Source organism: Ceratotherium simum, chromosome 20 (genome assembly GCF_057802395.1).
Source record: "Ceratotherium simum simum isolate JZ-2026a chromosome 20, ASM5780239v1, whole genome shotgun sequence".
NCBI classification, from domain to species: Eukaryota; Metazoa; Chordata; class Mammalia; order Perissodactyla; family Rhinocerotidae; genus Ceratotherium; species Ceratotherium simum.
Window position 1 is genome coordinate 14,555,839 of NC_141919.1, and position 18,727 is coordinate 14,574,565.

General features: G+C 41.8%; 1 protein-coding gene and 1 long non-coding RNA gene across 14 annotated transcripts in view; one reads left to right on the forward strand and one right to left on the reverse strand.

Annotated features, from left to right (window-relative positions):
• The window catches only part of PRUNE2 (prune homolog 2 with BCH domain), a 346,173-nt gene that overhangs the window by 282,497 nt on the left and 44,949 nt on the right, over window positions 1–18,727 (forward strand). The gene's annotated exons all lie outside the window — the stretch shown is intronic.
• The window catches only part of LOC147914366 (uncharacterized), a 126,051-nt gene continuing 113,521 nt past the window's right edge, over window positions 6,198–18,727 (reverse strand). Inside the window, exons 2-6 of the long non-coding RNA XR_015555379.1 lie at window positions 15,457–15,629; window positions 14,510–14,610; window positions 11,886–13,990; window positions 10,098–10,226; window positions 6,198–7,317 (exon numbers count right to left, since the gene is read on the reverse strand). This is a non-coding gene — a long non-coding RNA (uncharacterized LOC147914366). The remainder of the gene's footprint in view (window positions 7,318–10,097; window positions 10,227–11,885; window positions 13,991–14,509; window positions 14,611–15,456; window positions 15,630–18,727) is intronic.

Consider the following 18,727-nt stretch of genomic DNA (forward strand, 5'->3'; position numbering starts at 1 on the left):
TTATGTTTTCTAAATATTTATAGATGTGGTATTTTGTGGTGAGGGATTTTATAGCAAGAGAAAGCCGTGAATGCCATGATGAGGCGGTGCAATTCAGCTGTCCTGTGGGAGGAACACCCACAGAGGAGCCCTTTTGTGTTATATTGGCTTCTTATTTTGAGGAAAAATCCAAGGTGCTCCTCTAGCTGGAATAGCAAAATGTCAAAACTAATGTCAGAAAAAAAGACCTCCGTGAAAATTGATGGTATTTGAGGAGGACAAGGAGTCATGGCTTTCAAAAGCAGGGTGTGTTAGTGTATCAGGGACCCAGCAGGAGAGAGATGACACATTGAAATATAGATAGTTCGAGAAATATTTAATAAAGGGAATGTTCACAAAAATGGAGGCAAAGTGTGAGGAACTCACAAGGAATAGTGTCATAACCCAGGAATAGTAAACAGTAGAGCTGTTATTATTCCTAGGCCTCAGGGGTGAGGGGAGGGGGTCATTAGTAGAACCTAGAAGGAGAATTTCAGGTAGAAAGGGCCCCTCTGAGAGGAGCAGTGACCTACTATAGAGGGATACAGCCAGCCTGAGGCATTCCCACAGGGAGGGAGCCAGGTGAGTGCATATCCTTGCCTCCCTCTTTTCTCGGATCTCCTACCAGCTGCCCTGATTTGTCAAAACCAAGTGGAGGTCAGAGGAAGAGGGAGTCTCCTGGGGCAGAGCAAGGTGGAGAAAGTAGGAGAGGGGACCTGAAGAAGCAAACAGGTTATTCAGCACAGTTGCCTTAGTTGGAGAGTGGTGGAACCTCAGCTTCTGAAAAATGTACTGAGATATATTAACAGGCAGGATTAGTTAACTCTTCCTCCGTGCGTTGGAGGATCTGTTTCCAAGATCCATGTGAGTGTTCTTTTAGAACAAAGGCTATCAAAAAGTCACTCCAGGATCTCGTCACCCTCTGTAGAAATCCAAGCTATACCAACGGAGGAAATTAGAATGCTACCTTCCCTCCATTTTAACTGTTGGTTAAGGGATGTGGTTTCTTTTTAAGTCAACAAAAGAGAGTTTTGTTCTAGGTAATTGCCAAGGAGTAAACCAAAGAGTAAAATGTTTAATTCATTCCCAGAAACTATCTCAGAATGTTGATCAACTCAGAATCATAATTTATGGAAGAATGAGTGAAAAATATGTGGTGTATGTGTTCCTTTACATGTTCTAAAATCTGCCCTGGATTAAGCCCAAACCAGCAGAGAACTATGTACCTGTACCATGCTGCAGGGGATAACATAGAGTTTCTTTATCTTGTATTGATTTCATTGTATGCCATTGGCTTACCTGGATGGAAAAATTTGGGTCAGCCCAGTGAAACTCATCTCTATGCCGAGGATGTTATTGAGACCATGATTTTTTAACCAGAATACGTGTGGTCTCATGAGCAAATCCAATCTAATCTCCATCTTGACTGTTAGTTTTGGAATGTGACTTCCTTTAATTAATAACATTTATGTAATTGGTCATGTTTATCCTTTTAAGTTGGCTCCTTGAAAGCTTACATTTCACAACCAAATTTATCACTCACCCATATCAAATGTATAGAATTCTAGAATACGTATTTTATTATATTTGTCTAAGTCCTAACTCCATGTTGTGGTCCTGTCATTCTTTTTTTTGTTTCCCAGCTATTTCTAAGTCATGTCATGGTGGATTTTTTTTTTTTTTATAATTTTATTTTATTTATTTTTCCCCCAAAGCCCCAGTAGATAGTTGTATGTCATAGCTGCACATCCTTCTAGTTGCTGTATGTGGGACACGGCCTCAGCATGGCCGGAGAAGCGGTGCGTCGGTGCGCGCCCGGGATCAGAACCCAGGCCGCCAGTAGTGGAGCGCGGGTACTTAACCGCTAAGCCACAGGGCTGGCCCCATGGTGGATTTTTATACATCTACCAGTGTTGCCTTAAAGTGAGTGTATAAATAAATTCATATAACCTCTTCATAGGACTGTCCACTGTTCCCTTGAAGAGGCTTCATTTTTTTCCTTGCCTCTTTGCTATTAGCACATCTTTTAATTTCTTGCTCCTCTATGCTATTTTCTGCATATTGAAATTCTACTTTTCATTTAAGACCCAGACCAAATGCCTCTTTTTTCCTAAAACATTCTCCAGTCTTATCAAACAGAAGGAATCTCCTCTCTCCTGAATCTCCTCACGTTGGTCTTCCTCACATTCTGCCTCATGTTATACTTACTATAGTGAGACTCTTTTATTAACCTACCTGGATGTAAGCCACTCCAGGCTGTGATTATGGTTTATATGTCTTTATATCCCACACCGCCTTAAACAGCATTTGTACTTGTTAAGTTGTGATTTTAAGTCAAATATTAATTGAAGGGAAGATAGTAAAGTCATTTATATGAGTGAATGTTGGAAACTTTATAGAGTATCTAGTTTCCCTACAATGTGTGAAGTCTTTTAGATTTTCATAAATGACCCTGGCCAATAATTTTCCTTCATCATACGGCTCTTGTCTTGTTTGGGAAACAAAGTTATATTGGCACCATAAAACAAACTAAGGAGCTTTCCTTCTTTTTTCTGTTCTTTGGAATGACTTGTATAATCCAGGGGGGGTTCATCTAATACGTGAGGGTTCGGTAACAGTCATTAGTAAAACCATCTGCTTCTCTTGCTTATTTGAGGGGATAGATTTTTTTTTTTACTAGTAGTTTGATTCTTAATGATTACTGATCTATTCAAGTTTTCTGATTTTTCCTGAGTCAACTTTGCTATTTAATATTTTTCTAGAAAAAATATTTTTAAAGTTTTCAAAATTTTTAGAATAAAATTGTTCATATATTCTATTATTTTTTCAATCTCTGCTATGTCTGTAGTTATATCATTCTTTTTTTATTCCTAATATTATTTATTTGTGTCTTCATTTTTCCTTTTTCAATCTTTGCAGAGATGGGTTCATTTTATTAGTCCCTTCTCATTACTAAATTTGGTTTTTATTTTTATTTTTTTCTATTGTTTATTTGTTTTCTACTTTATTAAATTCTGCTTCCATCTTTTTTTTTTCCTGATATTAATATTGCTACACTGACTTTCTTCTTGTTTCATGTTCTTTCTGTTTAACCTCAGAGGTCCCTGCTTTTGCTGCTGGGCACCAATCACTGTTTACTTCCACCAACATCCCCTTAACTGAACTACGAGCTCATGGGGCCCCACGATGTTCACATTTCCCTACTGCTAACTTCCAATTCCAGTTCAAAAGGGGACTGGAGACTTTCTTAGACCTGGCTCTTTCTTCTAACCATATTGGAATTGGCCTCCTTCTCAACTTTATTATAATGATCTAGCTGAATATAATTACCTTCCTGAGCCCCCATGTCTTATCTGTAAGCTATCACTCCAGCATACACATACCCACCCACCCTTACGTGGCAGCCCTGCCCAGGTCAGCCCACATGGATCCTTCAACTAGTCTCTTGTATCCATCCATCCTGTCAACCTGGCCCTACCATCCTTTCTTCATTCACTGGCTTGAGTGAGCCTTTCAAATGTAAATATTGTCCTATCATTACCCACCTTCTTAAAACCCTCCAATGCCTTCTTATTTATTTTGGAATAAAATCCTAATTCTTTACTATAGCCTATGAAGTCCCATGTGTCCCCGTTGCTGCTTACATCTCTCATCACTAAGACCACTCTCTCCATTAGCCCTCAGTCTTGCATGCCAGACTCATTTCCAATTTAGTGATTTAGTGCCAGCTGTACTCTCTGTCTAGAACTCTCTTGACATGGCTGGCTTATTTTCATTGTGGGTCCCCAGAGAGACCTTCTATAATTGCTCCGTCTAGAGTAGCAGTAACTATACCCCCAGGTTATTCTAGCCCAGTGGTTCTCAACCGGGGTGATTCCCCCCAGGGAACATTTGGCAATATCCAGAGACATTTTTGGTTGTCACTATTGGGGCAGATGCGACTATCATCTAACAGATAGAGACCACAGATGCTGCTACATATCCTACAATGCACAAGAGAGCCCCAACACCAAAGGATTATCCAGCCCCAAATATCAATAGTGCCAAGGTTGAGAACCCTGCTCCATCCCACTGCCCTGCTTTATTTTCCTCCTACCACTTTTTTTTCTATCTGAAAAGATTTTCTGTTTATTTGTTTAATTGATTTTGTTTTGTATGTCTCCACCTATGAGAATGTACCCTCCAGGAAAGCAGAGGTTTCCTGTTCATCACTGTACCCCTAGTGCACCTGCCACATAGTAGACACCCCATAAATATGCCTGATTGAATGAATGGAAAAGAAAGTGAAGTTTGCCCACCATAATTTGCTTTTAATGAAACTGTGATAATTCCTGGTGTTTGCCACTTTCTTTTCCAAGGGAGAGGTGCTAGACTTAGTTTGGGAGTGTCTTAGTCAGTTTGGGCTACTATAACAAAATACCATAGACTGAGTGGCTTATAAACAATGGAAGTTTATTTCTCATAGTTCTGGAGGCTGGAAGTTCAAAATCAGGGTGCCAGCATGGTGGGGTTCTTGCAAGGGCTCTCTTCTGGGTTTTAGGCTTCTATCTTCTTATTGCATCCTCTCGTGGCAGAAAGAGGGAGAGAGCTCTCCAGGGTCTCTTTTATAATCCCCTTCATGAGGGCTCCACTCTCATGACCTCATCTAATCCTAATTACTTCCCAAAGGCCCCACCTCCTAACACCATCACATGGAAGGGGGTAGAGTTTCAATCAACAGATGACTTTTGTGGGGACACAAACATGCAGTTCATAACAAGGATATTCATCCTTTCTAATGTTGCAAAATCCATCTTTCTCCTTCTTGTGAAATTTGAGACCATAGTTACTTATTTTTAATGTTCTTGTACTTCTGTTCATCACCATTCCTTCAAGGTTCTTAGAGCTTTCAGTTTCCTTAGAGTGCTATTACTCACTTCACTCAGCCTCATGGAGAAAAACAGGTGTGCCTATTCAATTTTTTTTTGTCTCGGCCATCTGTTGCCGATATGTGTTTGAAAGTCCAGAGAGGAGAAATTGTTCTACTGCTTTAGTCATCTCTTACACCATCAACTGAAGCAGCAGTTGACAATATATAATCTTCAAAGATCTTTCTTATTTATTTATTTTTAACCTCAATTATTTAAGTAATAATTTGACAGTATTAGACTCAAAGAATAACAGAACTCCCCTGGAGAATTTGACATCCCCCATGTCCTTTTCGTCTATATAATAATCAGGATGCTACTTGTGGCATTTAAGCAATAATTCTTATTTTTTTAAAAATAATTGTAACTGCTTCAGTGCAATAAATAAAATAATATGTTTCCTTAAATGCCTTGCAGACTCTGAGTTAGGGCTCTTTTGCCCTGGCACAATCTGAGAGAACATCCTGCCAGATAAAAAGCAATATCATTGGTGACAATGGATGCTCCACATTTCCCCATTTAATGAAATGCTACTTAAATAAATGTTTTAAAGGTATCTATGAGTGGCCTGATGACAGTAACTTAAGTACTTGCCATATCAACTGCTGACTTTTAAAACAGATACTAAAGGCAGATTGAGTTAGTGTCTGTTCTACAACATAGCTCCTCTTCCGGCATCCTCCACCTGCTGCCCTTTTCCACCTGAGGAAGGAAACTCCTTCTAATGAGCCAGCACTTCACAAAGACAAGCTCCTCATTTTCAGCCTTCACCCTGGGCACCCAGGAGACACCCAGCTCTGAAGCCATCTATTCTCCCCTGACGATTTTTGGCTCATCTTGGCCTTGGGAAATGCACTTACGCTTTTGTGAGATCTCGGCCAGTTCAGTGACCTGCAAAGTCACACCCTCCTGATGGCCCCACCCTAGCCTCCTGGTAGCTGAAAGATAGAGGGCACATGAGAGATGATTTCATGAGTGCTCATGATTCTGAAGAATTTGCTAGGCTTTTAGTTTAAATAAAGATATAAAAATTTCCTTCTTCTTCTTGTCTCCTTTCCCCACTGCCCTCCCACCACACCCAAGAGCCATGGAGAGGACGTGAAGTGCCCTTCATTTTAAGAATAGGAGCTAACCTTTCTTAAGGACTTGCCATGGCCAGGTCTTCCGCTGAATAATTCACTTTCTCATTTTATTAGAGTTAGGTCAATTGGAGATTACCTAAAACTGCCGTGTCCCCCTGTACTAACATAGGCCCCTCCCACCCCACCCTGCCAAAAAAAGAAAACGATCATGTAACATGGGATTTCTCATGATCCAGTTCCAAGAATGGTACCCATAGCTACTTTCCGCATTGACATTTTGCCTGATTATGATCAGAAGTCTTTGTTTTGTTTGTCTGACAATATATTTTTTTCTATAAAATGAATGCATTATGACAAATAAATGTATTATGTAAACTTCTCACTCATATTTCATTTGCCTTAACTACATAAAATATTTCTGTTGGCAGTTTTAGAATTAATAATAATATTAGTAGCTAACATCTGTTGCAAGTTCATTTTAATCCAGACTCTCTAAGATCTCTACTTAGATTATCTTACTTTAAAGTAACTTTATTATGATTGTCCATTTGTGAATTGGCAGTCTGAGGCACCAGTTTACCAACTGGTCCAAACTCACTAATAAGTAGAGAAAGTTAGATTCAAACTCAGGCCTTCTGACTCCAGGGTCCACAAGCTTAATGGCTACAGGCCTTTGTCTCCCCATAGCCAAAGCTTGTGAATCTTGGGCAAACATCCTCACTTTCTCTGGAGCCTCCAGTTGGACTTCTTTTTGTATCCTGCTGTGCTTCCGTAGTCATTTTATTATGATCTTAACCATTGTCCATGAAATGAAAATAATTACATTGCCATCTTACTGGGTATGCTGTGAAGCTACAGGATTTCTTTAAAAAGAGGTTTCAGGGGAACTGAATTCCTTCCAACCTGTACTTTGAGCCCATTCACATCCAGTCTCACTCAGGAACAGGAGTGGCAGCAGTTTTTCTGAGTAGACGTAAAAATCAAGGGGCATTTCTGACTCCACAGCCTGGGTGAAAAAGTATTTTATATTCCCGAATGAAACTGCACAGCCCCAGCTCCTTCCCCCAACCCCAGCAGCGGTGGTGGCCGGTACACGGAGAGATCTGAGAGGCAGGTGATCATCCTTATTTAGCCGTGCCAGAGATCATGTGACCAGAAAATGGAGGCGACTCTGTATTTCCAGTTAACTGCTCCAGAAGGGAGATGCTGAGCAGCTGGAACCGAGCATCTTTCTTGCCCTCCTGGTAGCCAGCCTCCTCACAGCCTCAGAAGGTAGGTGGGTCCTGGTGTGGCTTTAGGAGGATCGGGTGCTGGAAGGACAGATTGCAATGGAGAGTGTTGTTCTCACAGACTAGTCTATTGCTGCTGGGAAGTTGGAGGGGGAGAAGGGAGGGGGGTGAGAGGATGCGGAGCTCTGCCCAGCCCCTCGCAAGTGACAGCTGGCAGCTGCATTTCATTCTGTATCAACTCATACTGGAAAGACTTGTGGTCCTTGATGCTGTCCCCCACCCCTCCCTTGGTGACCAGGTAATTAGGGACTCTGCACAGCTGTAAACATTTTTTATTCCCTTATGTCTATGATGAAAATAGAGATAGAAAATCAAAGGAAGTGACAGTTTGGAGACTGTTTAGGACTCTTGCCTGATGCGTATTACAGTGTCTATTTGAATTATTTGACAAGCAGAGTGGCCCTGGTACAGTGGCATTTTTATTTTTTATATTATTGCCATTGGTTGTTGAAGCTTGTAACATACACTTCTCTTTTTGCTAATGAGTCTTATAACCTTTAAATCTTACCTAAGTTCTAAGCTGCATAAATAGGTCATCTTCAAAAATGAGCTTATGTTGTTCTCTATTGACTTTTCAAAATCAAGAGACAGAATACGCTACTTATAGAAGATCAGTGTTTCCCCGAGAAACTAAGTTACGTGAGGAACTAAAAAAAAAAATTACCACATGGTCAATTTCAACCAAGAAGTACATAGGTTATTAAATTCCTATGGGAAACCAAAAAACACAACTAGACTCCCACCTAGAAGGGGTGATTTAAAATATGATTCTGCCTGAGATCAGAGTCTAGTCGTGGTAATCTAAGGGAGAGGAACATGATCTTTATACATTACCCACCTTCTTTTATATGAACTCTTGACATGGTATTGATTTTATAAATTGTTAGGCGAGCACAGCTTCCAGGCTCACTTCCAACCAGATGGCTGCCCCAAGCCCCTCCCAGAGAGAAAAATGGGAGCTGCCACTGAATGAATCCATTTCAAAACATTCATTTGATGAAAGTTTTCTTAAAATCGTAATTGATAATATTCACAGAATGTAAAATCTGGAATCATTAGATTAAACTTCCTGGTGATTGAAAAAAAATGGCCCACGACATTTCTCTTAATTGATGAGCAACTTCTTATCTGCCTTTATGGAAATGTCTCTATTAGTAAATTACACATATTCAGGATGGAGAAAGCTCTGTACTTTAAAATGGCTTGGACTTTGCTCTGCAACTCAAAGACAAATAAAAAACAAGATAAGGCTGTTGTCACTCACAGTCGGCAGCACCTAAACATCCCCAGGAGATTTAGCTTTGTAATGCAAAGTTACCCTTTATGGCCTAAATGAGGTCTAAAGCTTCATAGGGGCTTAAGGATAATGAGCCAGATTCTCCTTCCTATTAACATAGAGTCAAATTAACTTTTTCCCAGTGATTAGGGCTCTCTGGTGCATCCTAGTGAATTTCCATTTCCATTCCATTTGGTTTTTCATTCTTGAATGGCTTTGTACTCAGGGAAGGATTTATCTCTTATTAAAGGATCACAATACTCCTTAATCGTTGGACTTGATACTTTCCAGCCAGCTAGAAGACAATGTGTGGGGTTTGCGCATAGGTTGAGGTACAGAATATAGGTTACTATGGGAAAGCTTGAGTTCACCTACAGCAAATAAAAACTATATTTTCTTCTTAGCTGGCTTGGAATTGCTCGCCCTTTGTCTGACATGCCAAGAGTTTGCAGACAGGGGCTTTACATGAACCAAATTCCTGCCAGAGAAGTATTTGAATTTGGGATGAGTTCTCAATTTCTTTTTTGTTTTTTCCTGAGGAAGATCAGCCCTGAGCTAACGTCCGATGCCAATCCTCCTCTTTTTGCAGAGCAAGATTGGCCCTGGGCTAACATCTGTGCCCATCTTCCTCTACTTTATATGGGACGCCGTCACAGCATGGCTTGATAAGCAGTGCATCCGTGCATGCCCAGGATCCGAACCTGCGAACCCCCGGGCCGCCATAGTGGAGCACTTGCACTTAACCACTATGCCACCAGGCCGGCCAAAGTTCTCAATTTCTTAATAGTTCCAGTTAATAGGATAGTTGAAGAAAAGGGGGAGGGGTGAGAAGGGCCAGAGGGAAAAGAGTGAAGGACAGATTCTGTCCCTGGAATCCTGTCTGCATCAGAGTTGACAAAGAACGTTTGGATACGCTCCTGGATTAATAATGGCCGGAATTGTGGGGTATCGTGGATAGGTGTGCAAGAGGTGTAGGAGAGGCAGGAATGGATGCCCCTGGGCTGAGCACCATTGTCATTTGAGGGCTCTGTCAAGCCATTTGCCTGCTATTTTGATAGTTGCTTGATTCTCTGTATTGTTCTTGCGCCCTGAGTTTCAACTGCTAAGGTAATATAAGCTGAAATAAATCTTTGAATTCATTTTGACTCACTTTGTTTACAGGCAAGAAAATGAGCCCTCGTTAGAGTCAGGGATTGGCTCAAGATCACATGGTCAGGGGCTGAGCCGGGATCAGAACCCAGGTGGCCTAGCTCTTGATCTTGTGCTATTTCATTTCACCCCAGGGCCTTTGAGAAGCCCTTAGCAAAATCTGGTCCATGCACTTAAATTAATCAGGGCTTTAAAAAAATCTACCACTCTTCTATTTTAAGAGTAAGGTGGCATTTCCTAATTCCCTATCCACACTTTGAAATTTGGAGGAAATGAAACTGAACTCCACTCTCTGAGCTTGTGCATTTATTGTTAACAAGATGCTATCCCTAAGGACTGCATGTGATACAAAGGTAATTAAGACACAATCTCTTACCTCGCTTAATGGAGAGGAGGGGGTAAAACAAATGCCTTGTAAAGGGCAAAGTGAAGTCCATTCCATAAGAGGTGTAACCCAAGGGCTCTGGTCCCTCAAAGATGGAAGAGCCTTGCTCCTTCTCCTTTGCTATAGAGGAGAGAGCACAGAATTCATGGATGAGGCAGCTTCAATAACTGCAGGAAGGAGCATTTCCGAGAAGAGAATATAAACCAAACTATAGAGGCAGGAGAACCATCAGCAAGAGTTGAGAAACTAGGAGCTCATTTTGTCTGAAAGACAGAGCATTTGGGGACTCTGAGGGGAGATTAATCTAAATGATGGACAGCCCTGAGTGTCAAACAAAGAAGTTTGTATTAAATGTATTAAATGTGTAGGCAGTCAGAAATCAGTGTTTTTTGAGCTGAGTGTTGTGTTTGCCAATAAACTGGCAATGGTGTGGGAGAGAGGGGAGGAGGGTGGAAGGTGGTGGTCCACCTGAAACATGATAGAGGCTGAAACTGTGCCTAGGATGGAAAGAAGGGAGGCAATTCCAGAACTGCAGACATGGAAGATAGGTATAGTGCTTGAAAGTTGAGGGAGATGATAATCTACTGGGGAAGCTCATGGAGAAGAATTGGAATGCCCTCTGATAGCTTATGATTTTCTTCCTCATGATTGAGAGTCTGCAGCCTTGGTGCACTTGATATAAGTTTAGATAAGCAAGGTGAAGAAAGCATGAAGCTCTCTCATCTGAACAAGAAACAGCCAACTTTGGCAGCAGCGTTTGCAGAAAGCTAAATCCTCATCTGGTTAGTCAGCATTAGGTCATGGACCAGTGCTGGCCCCTGGTCTCTATGACCACATTTACTTTGCTAGCAAGCGTGCACATCTGTAAACCTCTGTATCTACTGAAGTGTCCTATTGGGGTGGGGTGTGAAGAGGCTGATGACATTTTCCTCCAGGCATCCTCTTCCCTCGTGGGCAGTGGCTGTCTGACTCTAATCTTAGAGGGCAAGGAAGGAGAACTCCCAGTTTGAGAGCAAGGGTCAGGCCAAATGCTGGCCATGACAAGCTCCAAGAAAATTCTGACTCATAGGGTGGAAGAACAGAATGAGTCTTGATTGTGGGCGTGGGGGCTGGGGACAAAGTGGGGAGAGAGGGAACAAGAGAGCTCAGATGTAATCTATCACCACGCCCTCCCCAGCCTGACCATAAGGTCCATCCCAAATACTGCCTTTTTCTGGAGACTTCCAGGTTAATCCACTCTACACCTGCAGCTGGAGGAACTACTCCTGTCTCTGAAATTCCACGGTTGCCTCTCATGGCGTTTTACCCCTCCTGTGCTGTTTTGTGTGAACCTGTGTATGTTTTTTCCTATTCATTTGCCTCAGTTTTAAACTCTCTGAGGGCAGAATGTGTGTCTGAGGCATTCTCTTCGTAATATACCCTCTCCCAGACTAGTTTAACATTTTCCATATGGTTCTAGGACTGAAAGATTTGTTGAACTCCTACCTGAAACAGTAGCCTGGGAAACAAACAGTGATTACTAGAGAAGCTATGAATGTCAAAGCTTGTGGGAAACTGGTTTGGAAACCCTAGGTGGATAATCAGAATTGTTTAGGTGTAGTTTTGCGTGAAGACAGAGATCTTTCAAAGTCTCTTCCAGTCCAAAAATTCAGTAAGGAACATAGGCTTTCTGTAGCCTCTTGAAAAGCGGGATTTAGTGTTGTCCAAACATGGAAGCCCATTCATAAAGCCACCATTGCCCGTGAAGCAAGAGAACCACAAGAGGGATAAAAATCTTACCACTTAGCAATTACATTTTTCTATGTCCAACTCCCAGAAATACCCAGGAAATCTTCATGAAATTGGAAGTTCTAGAAATAGTTCTTCCTAAAATAAAAACAGGAGTGAAACCAACATAGTGTGACCTCAAGAGAACAGCTGTGCAAGAGGTAGGTTAGGAGGACAGGTAAAATGGAGATGAGAGGAGAGCTAGAGCTTATTGATCTATGGAAAGGTCAGTATTGATAACTGGAAGAAAGAAAGCTTTAGGTGGAGTAAAGCCCCATCCCTGGGCTGGCCATGGGGAAGTATTCTTCATGCATTAGACTAAGTTCAGGCGTGATCAAAGGTCATGTCCTTGATGTAAGTCTGAAATTGGATTTCCCCTGAGAACCCTCACCAAATTTTTCCTGCACTTGCCAGTTTATCAGCTCAAGGCTTGTTTTTAACTAGCTTAATGGGTATGTGACTGGTCTTAAGCTGTTAATTTTATTTCTCAGGACTAATTTTTATTCACCAGCAGGGACCTGGTAACCAGAAAATGTGAGTAATGTCCCAGACAGAGTCTTGGAATCCCATGTAATGCTATAATTCTGTGAACAACAATTATTTAAAAGCATCAGCACATTTTTCCCCTCAATAGCTGTGTCTACATTTACACAACGAAGACATACCAATGTAAAAGAAATAGCTAAGTGAATCAGTTCTCCCTGTGACGTTAACATAGCTGTATGATTACTGAACCTATCCCTCAGGAGGGTATGAAATTAATCAAGTCTAGTAAATTAGCTTCATAGAATGTGATTATACTATGTGGTGGGGCATGTGTAAGTAAAGGTGATCGCCTCTTTCTCTGAGTCTCGAGGGGCCTAACTTGGGCTTCTCTCTCTCCATCTAGATCTGTCAGGCAGCAGTAGAAGGGCTGTCTAGTAGAAGGGATGAATGGAAGGACTGATATGCCCCTTCCAGAGCTAAGATTCTCCTCTTTGAAACTGGATGTGCCTGTGAAGGAGATCAGATACTGTATGTGTTTGCTTGAGCTGCCATAACAGAGTACCAATGAGGTGGCATAAATAACAGAAATTTATTTTTTCACAATTCTGAAGGCTAGAAGTCCAAGATCAAGGTGTCAGCAGGGTTTGTTTTTTCTGAGGCCTCTCTCCTTGGCGTGGAGATGGCCGCCTTCTCCCTTTATCTTCACATGTGTGTGTCTGTGTCTGAATCTCCTCTTCTTATAAGGACACCGGTCTTATCAGATGAACACCTACCCTAATGACCTCATTTTAACTTAATTACTTGTTTAAATATCTTATCTCTAAATACACTCACATTCTGAGGGACTGAAGGCTCGGATTTCAGCATATGAATTTGGGGGGACAAAATCCAGCTAATAATAGTTACTTTAGGAATGTGACAGTAGATGTGATAGGAATTCCTAATGGTTCCATGATTAGTGACTGGCCTCCATACTTTGGTTTTGAATCTGAGGGTTCCATGACCACCTTGAAGACTCACAGCGAATAAGGGAGGCCTAGTTTAGCCCAAAAATCTTCTAATAATAGTAAGAGTACTATTAAATATTATAATATAAGAGTAATATTAAATAAAATAATACAACTTTTGCCAAACACTTTACTCATCATCTGTTTGAAATCTCACAGTTTGGAACACTCAGGTTCAAGTCCTCCCCATGTGTCCATTTCTGTGTCTGTCTCTATCAGCCACAGATCATGGAGCTGATTGCAGGAGTGGATTCCAGGAATCTGCCTGTATCTTGCTACAGCCTCTTTCTGCTTCTTGGGGTCACTGGGGTCTGAGAGGTAACTCTGTTTTAAACCACAGTCAGTGACTGTGTGGGAATGAAAAGACAAAGGAACTTTATGCTAGAGGAAAGCAAGAAACAATTGACCCACCTGGAAGGAAATACAGAAAAAAAAAATGGAATGGTGTTACCAAAGGCACAGGATGCTGGGGCATCCATCACATATTTATTCAACTTGCTCTGGCTGCTGGAAGTGCTCTAGCTCCCTGGGATACTGTGGGAGACACGGTACCAGCTGGCCCTTTAGGAGCTGACACTTGGCCCATCCGGATGGAAATGTTTCCCTTCTTTGCCTCAGTTGCATCTGGGAACCAGAAACAGACAATGATGCCTTAAAGAGATGCTATTCAAAAACAATGTTAACTTCAAAAAGGTAGACTTTTGGGGTCAGACTTTTGGAATCAAAGGGTTTTGTTTTTTTTTTTTAAGGAAAAGAAGAACATAAGTAAAATAGTGAAATTTTCAGAAGCAGAAGAAAATTTAAAAAAAAAAACAAAAACTGAGAAACAAAAAGCAGCAAATCTAAGAAAATAGACAGGAGAAAGAAAAAAAAACAGTTAAAGGAACCAAAGTGAAAAGAATAGGCTATTGGAGAGAGAAACTATAAAAACATAGAGTGCCGATACTAAAAAACGGACCACAAAACAAGAATTAGATCCGTTTAAACACCCTGCTGCAAAGGATGACTCAGCAGTTGCCGGGAGAGCAGGTAGGGGCTGTGTCTTACTTATTTTAATATCCCCACTGCTTGCACAGACCTTCAGAGAAGACTTGTCAGACTGAACAAATGTGATAGACATGCGGCCAGGGGGGATGGCAGCACCTTTGTCATGACGGGCTCACTGAAGGCTGGGCTTCTCCGCCTTTCTTCGGGGATGCTGACTTTTCCGCTCGTGTGCTTTGCTATGCCTGCTGCTTCCTACACTATTTTGGAAAAACATCAAAAGCCCTGATAACACGGCAGTGGGACGTGACAACATAATATTGCTACTGATAAACAGCTGAAACTACTACTTTCTAAGCACTTAATTTTTTCTAATGTTAGCATGAATTTGCCCGAGTGAAGATTTCTAGAAACTAGGACTTATAGAATCTTATATTTAAATTACCTCCTTATTTTAAAATGTTGCACATGCTTGTGTTTTAAAAATTGAAACAACACAGAAAAGTACAGAATAAAAAGTGAAAGTCTCTTTCTCCTCATACATACTCCATATAGGTAACCACTATTAATAGTATATTTCTATTCCTTCTAGATATCATCTAATATTTAGATATTATCTAGAAGGAATAGAAATTCCTATCTATGCCTAAAAATATGTATAAATTTATATAATCTTATACAAATGATATCATTCTAAACATACCTTGTAATTTGATTTATTAAATATATCTTAGATGCCATTCCATGTCAATACATTTAGACATTTTTTTGTATTAATATAACATGATGAATTTCATGCTATATTTAATCTCTCTCCTATTAGTAGGCATTTAGATTATCCCTTATATTTTTGTAAAAAAATCAATTGAGTAGAAAATTTCCTTTATTCACTGAATAGACACTTTGTGTCCAAGACTGAGGGCACAATGGTGCAAAGTACTCTGTACCCCCAAGACAGAGATGGCAAGAAGCTCTCAACAATTGGATTAGTTGCTTCCCTCCAGGCCTCATAAAAGGTGACCCACTTTGCTAAACTCAGCATCACCCCAGCCTACATGAGCAGAAGTTGGGGAGGAGGAGACTGAGGAATTATCAAGAGCCATTACCTGGTTAGGAGTACTGGGGTGAATCCCCTTCTGCCCCTCCAAAGCCAAGTGACGGCTGCTCCAAGAAAGTCATGGGTAAAGATTGAGAATACCTTCCACAAGGGAGCCTGGCATCTCACTCCCAGTTGCATGTCTGCATAAGCAGTGGCCTTGTGGGTCTCCCCTGATCCTGCCTGAGTAAATGAAAAGAACATTGGAGAGAAGCTGACCAGCACTATCACTGTATGGTGAGGCAGCATGGTACAAGTGTCCTGTGCATGCAGTGACCCCATGGACAGTAGTGGACTTGAGCCATTTTGTAGTACCCCACCTGTTATGTGCTGAGTTGTGTCCCCCCAAAATTCATATGTTGAACTCCTAACCCCTAGTATTTGGAGATAGGGTCTTTAAAGAGGTAATTAAGTTGAAACGAGGTCATTACAAATGGGGCCCTAATATGATATAACTGATGTCTTTATAAGAAGAGGAGATTAGGACACAGACACACACAAAGGTGAAGACCATGTGAAGACACAGGGAGAAGATGGCCATCTGCAAGCCAAGGAGAGAGGACTCAGAGAGGACCCTGCTGACACCTTGATCTCAGACTTCCAGCTTCCAGAATTGTGAGCAAATAAGTTTCTGTTGTTTGAGAGAGAGAGCCTGTGTTACTTTGTTATGGCATCCTGAGCAGAGTAATATACCACCCAAGGTGAGAAGGCCTCAGCCAGAGGCAATGCCAGGAGCTGAAGATGTGGAGTCAAGCCAGATCTCCTCTGTGGGAGAAGTGGGCAGTGAGGAGAGCCCATGGGCCCTCAAGGAACTCATACAAAGATGGAACAGAGGGAGGGGCTGGGAAGAGGAGTGAAAGAACTGTCCAGCCCCTCCCAGCTCCACCCCACCCCACCCTCCCAGCCCCTTCTCTGGATCTAGGGTGCTGGAGTCAGAGGATGCAGGAGCCCTTCCTACCCCGAGTTCCCTGAGACACAGCTTTGGCCAGTACCAGCAAGGAGAGTGAAAGAGATAAGATTTTACGATGAGAAATTAGTGGTTTTAAACTGAATTGGATTTTAATAACTGAAAGTGACAAGATAACATGAAGTAGGGAAAAGAGATTCAACATAGCACAGTTGGGATAGTGGTGATTAGAGAAAATTTAAACTGTATCATGTTTGTATCACCATCAAATTCAAACAACCAGTTGTTTTTTTACAGTGAACATCTTTTTACATATATCTTAGTATATATTTGTGAGTATTCTGCTCTATATATTCTTAGACTAGCTGGTCAAAGACTATCTGCATTTAAAATTTTGATAAATACAGCCCCAAACTATACCTCCACTTATGCTCTTTGTACTCACACAACCATATTTGGGGGTGCCACTTGCACAAAACATTAAAGCATCACAATTTTTTACATATATATATATATATATCCAACTTTGAGAAATGATGTTTTACTCAAGTTGTTTTCATCTAGAGAAGAAGTCAGCAAACTATGGCCCCAGGTCAAATCCAGTCTGCCACCTGTTTTGGTACCTAAAGTTTTCCTGGAACACAGCCATGCCCTTTCATTTACATGTTGTTTATGGCTACTGTTGTGCTTCGACAGAGTCGAGTAGTTGTGACAGAGACTGTATGGCCTGCAAAGCCTAACATATTTAGTATCTGGCCCTTTACAGAAAAACTTTGCTGATCCCGGCTCTAGAGAAGTCAAAGACTTAGACTTCTGCCACGCCCTGCAGATCAGCAGATAGAATTGCTCGTGCAGCAGTTGGAAGAGTATCTAGGTAGGCTTCTGTTGCTCATATTTCTGGGGCCAGATTGTCCATGCTCTTGAATGACTGAGGGGAAGGAAGTAAAACTAAGACGGTGCAGCCATTGTATTGCAGTGTGGAGGAGGGGACCCCTTGTGAGCGTATTTCCTTGGGCAGGAAGGTAGGACAGGGAGGCATCTACGGACTGGTCTGCACAAAGGAGAAATTCCAGGTGGAGCTGAGCTGCTGAAGTGGGGAGTGCGCAGGGTCGCAGGAGCCTGTCCTAAGATGCCCGTCACTTGGCCATCCTAGAAGCTGCTGCCCTGGCACTGAAGACTGTCTTCAATTCTGAAGACAAACAGGCCCACTCCTCTTCCCCCTCCCTTGGTAAGAACCCCATCCTTGCTTAGCCACGCCCACCTGCAGCTGCTCCTATTATCCCTGCTATCGTCAGAGAGGAGCTTTTATTGTGAAGGGAGAGGACACGGTAAAATCAACACTGGGTGGACTTTACCTAATATGTTTAGAGTGATTACTTCTTTGTAATGTCACTTCTGTAAGAGCCACCTAAATTTCTGAATTATGTTTTCACAAAAGCTTAACTTATTGTCAAAAGTAATTTGTTGGTAGAGAATTTTGATGTTCAAGTTCCTGTATGTGGCGGGACATTATGAGGAGCACTTTCCCAGAAGAGCAGGGCATCTTCACATCTGTAAAGAAGGATGTTGTTCAATAGTCATTTATTCGTCTCCACCACATGCGAGGCCGTGCCTGCCCTCCATGCATCCAGATTCACAACCAAAGATTTACTTATAATCTGAAAAGCAAGTGACTGAAATGTTATTGAGGCTTTCCTTCTATTCCTGCTCCGTGTTCCTCAGACTTTAGTGTTCATAAGATTTACTGTAAAGAATTTTGTACACAAAACCACATATGCTATAATTCAGGCAACAATTCAAGAACTTACCCAAGGGTCACATCTACTACAAGTGATTTTTGCTACGTGCAGATTTTTAGAATCTAGCCCTGTGGAAGGAGCCCACAATGTGTCCCTCTCCTCTGAGAACCTGAGAACAGATGGCTGTGGTTTGTGGGTTTTGCAAAATCCCTAGAGAAGGTGGTAACTGGGTGAATGCCCAGTGCTTCTCTTCCTTTTGTTTGCTGTCATCTACTTTCCCTATTCTCACCCCCTTCTTTCTCTGCCTCAGCGGCTGGCTTCTAGGGACCACAGTGCTTATCTGTTCCAAGGTGAGTGAGGCCCAGCTGGGTAGCCGGTTGTTGCCAAGAGCCTCATTTCTTGGGCTCAAACCCTGCTTCCTGTTGTGGGACTTAAGCTCCCATCCTTTCCTTGGTATCAGCTTGATTAAGCTGAGTGTGAAACCCACTGCAGCCTCCGTCTTGCCTCCTAGTTGGGTAATTCGATAAGCACCTAGGGGTTCACAGTGGCGTGTACTCTTTCCTTAAATTGTGCTGCCTGCTTTATCAGACAAGAATCCTGAAATGGCAATCCTCCAACCATTGGGCTTAAAAGGC